Here is a 7,548-nt window from a genome sequence, read left to right as displayed (position 1 = left end):
TGCAGCCTGAGCAAATAAAGTGCCGGTAATGGCACAGTCGATGGTGCCTACAGAACAACGCAACATAAATAACGTTGCTGACTGTTCAAAGCCACATTCCCGATATATAATGTTAGCTAAACTAGCTATCATTAGCTAACTTCATGGCATTTTTTAACTCACCAGTGGTGGAAAGTAGTACATTTACTAGTACAAGTACTGTACTTAAGTACATAAATTTGAGGTACGGGTACTTTACTTATGTATTTATTTATTTATTTTTTTTGCTACTTTATACTTCTACTCCACTACATTTCAGAGGCAAATATTGTATTTTTAACTCAACTACGGAAGAGGTTTAGGGCCACATATGAAAAATGTATTTGAGTCCTAAGTTTAAAGTCAGACTTCTGAGAAAAAAGTAAAAATTCTGACTTTACACTCTGAATTCTGATTTTAAACTCAAAGTTAGAATTCTGACTTTAAATTTAGAATTCTGACTTAAACTCAGAACTCAAATATATTTTTCACATGTGGCCCTAATCCTCTTCCTTATGTATCTGGACAGCTTTAGTTACTATACTTCTTACATTCAGATTAAGGATACAAAATAAAAACAATAATGATATTATTATATGGGCTAAATAAGGTTTTTTTGTATCCCTATGGGGGGAATTCACAAGCTACCCAGATGTATGTAAAGTAATATATAAAGTATATATAAATACATTAAAATTGGCTCCACATTTCCAGCTGCAACATCAGAGCATACATGTACAGTATGGAGACAACTAGTTTGAACTGTTGAAAGGTTGATGACAATATTCACTGCATACATGCCCAAAAGCTTTTATTCCAAAACCCAACTTCCTTCTGTCCCTGTGATTTTACACTCCATAGTACAACCACACTGTTGTGTTCATGTTTCCTGTGAAGACAGCTTTCCTCACATTGGACTTACAGTAGCATCATCTCAACTGTGAAGGAGGCAAAGGCCACACACAGAACTCTTATGTTTTGGATGGCTTATGAGTTCAGTCCAGTTTTATGGAAAAGCTTATCCCATGAAATGTTTTTCCACAAACACCACACACATTTACTGTATGTTTTTTTTTTAGGCCTTTATTTCCACAGGATAGGTGAAGACATGAAAGGGGAGAGAGATGGGGAATGACATGCAGCAAAGGGTCGGAGTGGAACCCGCGGCCGCTGCGTCAAGGAGTAAACCTCTATACATGTGCGCCTGCTCTACCAACTGAGCTAACCCGGCCACTACTGTATGGGTTTTAATTAAGTCTTTTGTGGCTATATAGTTAACTACATCTGTCGTAACCAAAGGTTTGATGTTGACAAGAGCACTTTCCGGTTTGAATCACCACTCCTATTTTAAGCTCCACTTTCATGAGGCTTAGGTTTAAACATTTCAAACTCTTTACTATCTCATCACACAAGCCTGACTTCCTGACAGCTGACCCGCAACATATATCAAGACTATGTTTTGTCTTTCAGATTTGTTTGAAATACAGAGAAAAAGAGAGTTTCAGCCAGCATGTCTGAGCTGACAAAGAAAAGAAAGAAAAGAAAGAAAAGAAAGTGCCACGTATAAAAGCTCAAAGATCAGCAACACAAAGTCTAATGAAAAAGATGTCACCGTACTGCTCATGCTGTGTGATGGACAAGTGACGAGCAGAAAGTGCGGTGTGCACACACCTTAATAATGAGCTTTAGTCAAAATGTGAAACATAAACAAATAAAAAAATTATGTATTGTACAGATTACCACTTTAAAGATAAGGAGAAATGCTGATCCGAACCAGCCGTAACATGGGTTTTTGCCTCAAATGGTAGATATAGTGGATGTATTCTTTGTTATTCATAGTGGATGTATTCTTTGTTATTCACAGACATGTAACATCCTTTGGAACTTGCATCTGTTATCTCCTCTTGTTGGAGCATTGGGGTCCTCTCTAAGGGGTGAAGATTACCCTTAATGTGTATTCTAAATGCACTCGTAATTGCATTAGTGATCATTTTAGATACAGCGACTAAATAGCTCTTTTCACAAAGAGGATGTAATAAATATTGAAAGGACGCACCGAGGCTTTATCCACCATTTTACTTAATTGCTTCAGACTGTGTGACAATGGCGGGTTACTGGACTGTGGAGGACAAGCATTTCAGCACAAGACAAACAGAGGATGTATCTATTATCTGAGCTGCATGGAGGTCGTCGACCTGCGACAAGCGAAGGGGCCGGACACATTAGAGATCATGTGCAATTTAATCTTCGCACAAAATAAAAGGAAAAGGATGGACAGAGAGGCAGCGCCACAAAAGGGGCCAGAAGAATGGATGGCCGTCTCAGGACAGGCCCGTCCCCAAAGGATCCTGGGCATTTTCTTCCTCAAGCCACTCAAAGCCGTCGCGCTGTGCCTGATTCCACTCACTCCTCTGACACTTGTATTAATGGCATTTTGGCCTGGGACTGTAGATGCTGAAAAGCGATTGTGCAGAAGCAGCTGTGTCTCTCTCACTCCCTCTTTCGCTCTCATACTTCACTAGTGTCTCTTTTACTGACTTCTCTATGCTTTCTTAGCCCTTCTCTATGTCCACCCCCCCCCCACACACACACACACACACACACACACACACACACACACACACACACACACACACACACACACACACACACACATACACACACACACACGCACACACACACACACGCACACACACACACACGCACACACACACCATCTCTATTCTCTATCCATTCGTTCAGTCATTACTGGTCAGTGTCAGCACTTGAAAACTGTTGTGCTTGCCGAGCCGGTGTCATCACAAGTGGAATTAACCATTTTCCCTGTGCCTGATTGCAAGACGCCCAACTCATTCCAGCACTCCTATACACTCCATCAAGATCCACTGACAGAGAGAAAGCCTACTGGCTTCTATTAAAAGCATGATATAACAGTAAATGTTTGCCAGTGTGTGGGGGGCTCTGCAGATCTTCGATCGAAAGGCAAAAAAACAGAATATCACTTACTATCATTTACTATTGTCACCTTCGAGGATCAAAATATTGATGTTATATGTAAGGAAATAACATTTGGAGCTACTCATAGGCCCACTGAGTATTGCCGCACTCAGTACTCTTGATAGGTTATGACTAAGGAGCAAAGCTTTATTGTTAATCCCAGTTGGGCACAGTTAAATAACATATAATCAGTCATCCTCAGGTACAAGCGAGATCGGTCAGATGCAGAGAGGCATAAGGCCAATGATAGCATCCACCAGATTTGTCTTGATCTGAAGGGATAACATGCAAAACTATATATGGGCCACCTCAAATAAACTCAGCTTACTATGTAAGATGATGAATGTAATTCCTTGCCGAAAAAAAAAAAAAAAAATCATAATCGCGGGTGGGATTAAAATGTTAATATCTTGTATTTAGGCCTTCAGTGGGAGTAATCTGATGTCTGATCTGCCTGGTACATATCTTGAGACGTTTACAGGAGATCATGAAATTGCATGAGTAATACAATACAAATCTGCTTCTTTTTTTTTTTTTTTTTATTCATTTCTTCCCAGAAGATTACAAGATTTGCAGAGATTTGATCTGACCTTCTACATCCGTTGTATGTGCATGGCCTTGACATAAAGTCAAAATGAGAAGTTTAAATAAACATTACCCCCCGGATCAGCTTTTTTTTTTTCTTTCTTTCTTTCACAGCTAGTACTTGGGAATAGATGTAACGCTCATATAGTCCAACGCCAGAGAGAAAAAAACAGGAATACAAGGGACTCTCAGTTAATGTATCATCATCTGAGTGGGTTTGGATTGGAGTTATTAGAGTATTTCACTTCATTGCATGACCTCCTGTTCCTCCTCAGATCATGAATCCTATTCATTACCCAGTCCTTCTGGAGTGCCCGCCTTTATAATATTACTCAATTTATATTCTGAAGCGAGCTCCTGGGAGAGCGATCAGCGCTCCGAAACAGCGACCCCCCCTATAACCCAATCACAATATTTAAAGGGCAGCAAAGAGCTTTTTAATGCGCGTCGTAGATAACCATTTAAAGTGGATTGCTTTGGTTTAATATGACCTTAACAGGCTGGCAGTCACATGTGAAGAATGAATAAGCTAATAGGAGAGACGACAGGGAGAAAGAATGAAATCAAAAAGCAGAATATGAGAGATTTGTTTCAATGCAAGCTGGCCTCTTGACGGCTGCTGAGAGGAGCATGATAGAGAATCACAAGCGTGTGAATGAAACAGGACAGGCGATGAATGAAGCTACTGCTTGCGTTTCTTTTTCCCCCTTTTCCCGGAGTATGAACTGCTTTATCATGATAAAAGACAAGACAGGTATAAATGACACATTTACATTCTCCCATCAAAGAGAAACTTGACTCAATCTCGATGAAAGCAGCTGTGGATCTGGGTTTCCACCGCGTGTTCTGCAGAGGGGGAGGCAGTTACAGGATGATATAGTGGCAACATGCAATGTTTGTTTAGATATATCATGAAAGATATCATTGCTGGGAACCTGCCGTGTATTGTTAAGCTTTCACCACATGTCTGTTTCAAGACATTTAATATAATGTGTATGCTATAAATCACATTATTGTGTGAGAATTTGGCTGACAAGGACAGGCGGAAATGCCATTTCTTACTTGTTACGTAAATACTTAAGTTCAAGGTTTGCAACATTATTTTCTATGCAGTGGTGGAAAGTATTAGTAAAAGTACATTTATGCAAGTACTGTAAAATATTTTACTTGATCAGTGGCATTTTCTGTTTTATACTTTTACCCGATTACATCCCGAAGTAACTATTGCACTTTTTACTTCTACTTTCTACTCATTAAACTCATTTAGCAGCTGTACAACTTTTCACATTAAGTTTTTACACACAAAACACATGATCATATAAAATATATAGCATTGTTATAGATTGAACAATAAAGCAACATTACCAAACACAACATTAAAGTACTTCTTATTGCATGATCAATAATAATGATCCAATATTATAGCCTAATTTCACAGTGACAGGGGCCATTCTGCATAATGATTTGGCTACGGATACCAGGACTTGTAGTTTACTTGTAATTGAGTATTTTTTCCAATGTGCTTATATTACTTAGATACATGATCTGAATACTTCTTCCACCACTGTGTTTATACATGTATTCTGTGGACCACAGAAGGGAAAGACATGAACCTGCTCTGACGACAGCAGACTGTTAAAGCACCACAAAGCCAAAATACATATATTTGGTCAAAAATAAGTTAAGATTCTTTGACATGTTTACCATATATAAAGTACTGTATTATGCCATAAAAATGTGTGTTGGGAAAAACGGCATGTCAAATTTGCAAACAGAGGTCAAACCAAACGCTCTACCTAGTAGGCTAGCTAGTGAAATAGCCTTCTAAAGCTAATAGGCTATAGGCCTAGCCACTCTTTCCTCTTTCCTGTGATTGAAGTCAATTTTGGTGCTCCAACATGTTAGTAATTGGGTTTGTTTTACCACATGAATTAGGTTGTAGCAGAATCCAATCATAAAGGACAAAAGACATGTAACATCAGGTAAGCTAGTCCTGCTAAAAGGCCTACCTTAGCAGAGTAGCAGTAATTGTCGTCTCTGCAGCCTCTGACTCTAGCGGGTTGTAGTTGGTTTGATGTGGTTAAGTGACTTTTAAGTCACATATGAATACCAGTGGTGGAATAAGTATTCACATCCTTTACTTAAAAGTAGTAGTACCACACTGTAATAATACATAAGTAAAAGTCCTCAATTGAAAATGTTACCTAAGTAAAGTATGTAACCTTAAGTATCATCAGGACAATGTACTTAAAGTATTTAAAATAAAAGTAATCAATGTGGAAAAATCCTCACATTTTAGAGAGTGGAAACAATCAAAACAGTTCTGTATTTAATGGTCTAATCATTTCTGCTGGACGTGTAGGCATATATATTGTTGGGTAGTTTAATCTATAATAAAACATTGTATTTTATAAACTACATGTGTTTTGTGTGCAAAAAATTGTAAGTAACTAGTAACTAAAGCAGTCAGATGAATGTAGAGGAATAAAAAGTACAATATTTCTCTCTAAAACGTAGCGGAGTAGAAGTACAAAGTGGCATGAAAAGAAAAGACTCAAGTCAAGTACAAGTACAAGTACCTCAAATGTGTTCTTAAGTACAGTACTTGAGTAAATTTACTTGGTGTCATTCCACCACTGATTATGACATATTTAATGCATTTATGTGAAGACAAATTTATGAAATTAGCTTGTTGGTTCATATGGACAAGAAAGCTGGCGAAGAACAACACATTCTCACTCCCATCTCGTAAAATACAGACGCTTGGTCAGGTGCCTTTGTTGTTGTTATTGACGCTAAAAGTCTCCTTTAGCGTCATATAACGCGCTTTAACTAAACGCGCTTGGTCGGAACTATTGGCATCCCTTTTGACGCAGTTAGATTAAGGAAAAGCTCATAGGTGGGCTTACGTTTCCGTGACTCGCGGGAAGAACGGGATGGTTGAGTTTAGGAAAAGGCCGTGAGAACGGGTTGCAAAGAAACAAGTGTTTCCTGCCCTTAAGATTGTCCCAAGAAAGTGCAGTGACTACATTTCTTTTTAGATTTGATGTGAAGTCGGTAACAATGATTAATACTCAGCCTAAAAATGCATACTATTAACGTTTAGCACCTTACTTGTACAGTTTGGCTAAAAGCCTTGAAACTTCAGATCCTTATTTCTCAACTTCACTGTTTCTGTAGTTACTCGTGTTAATCGTGTGCCTCTTATCAGTCCCTATCAAGCCAGATAATTCAAGTTTGTGTTACTTCTTCCATGTTATTATTGGCACTGGGGTGATATTTTCTGTGTGATCTCTGCATGGTGCAGACTCAGCATTGCTGAAGGCAGATGCAGATCATCTATATTTAGATGAACTCTCATGTCCTTGACATTAATCACAGTCCATAACCAAAGGCATCATTTCATCTTAAATCTGGCTGAACAGAGCATTTTCAGCCAAATGAAAGAGTGTTGTGCCCTCTGCCTCTTTCATTAGAATAAAGCCTTTGAAATTGACAGGCATCAACATTGACAAGCAAAGAAAAATTATGCATGGATGTAATTTATTGATATCCGCTCAGATCTGAACTTTTCTTATTTATCTGATGTGCTTCGTCATCACGGGAGGAGGAGATGCAGAGAGTCAGCCACTACAAGACAATCTGAATGATTGAATATATTGTGCTAAGAAGGGGAATTAAAGGCAAAATAAATTACCTCGGTGATCAGACAAAAAAAAAAGGCTGGTTCATAAAAGCTATTTGCATGGGCCTGATTTATACCTCGCCGTAGATTGTATTGTCAGTTGCTGGTCAAAATTTGTGATTAAGAATTTAGTGCTTAGTCAATTTCGCTGTCTTTTTTTTGTGAAGATTTTAATTAGTAAATGAACTGCCCTTATGGACGAATGATTGATGCCCCAAATAACCATTTCCCTTCAGTGTGAGTGAATGAGTGTGTGAGCACTG

At 38.5% G+C, this 7,548-nt stretch overlaps 1 long non-coding RNA gene across 1 annotated transcript in view; it reads left to right on the top strand.

The window, feature by feature from the left end:
• The first annotated feature begins 325 nt into the window (after window positions 1-325).
• LOC116035240 overlaps window positions 326-7,548 on the top strand; it is a 17,971-nt gene continuing 10,748 nt past the window's right edge. The window contains exon 1 of the long non-coding RNA XR_004101308.1: window positions 326-380. This is a non-coding gene — a long non-coding RNA (uncharacterized LOC116035240). The remainder of the gene's footprint in view (window positions 381-7,548) is intronic.

This window comes from Sander lucioperca, chromosome 10, assembly GCF_008315115.2.
Source record: "Sander lucioperca isolate FBNREF2018 chromosome 10, SLUC_FBN_1.2, whole genome shotgun sequence".
NCBI classification, from domain to species: Eukaryota; Metazoa; Chordata; class Actinopteri; order Perciformes; family Percidae; genus Sander; species Sander lucioperca.
This window is presented reverse-complemented; position numbering and strand designations above follow the sequence as displayed.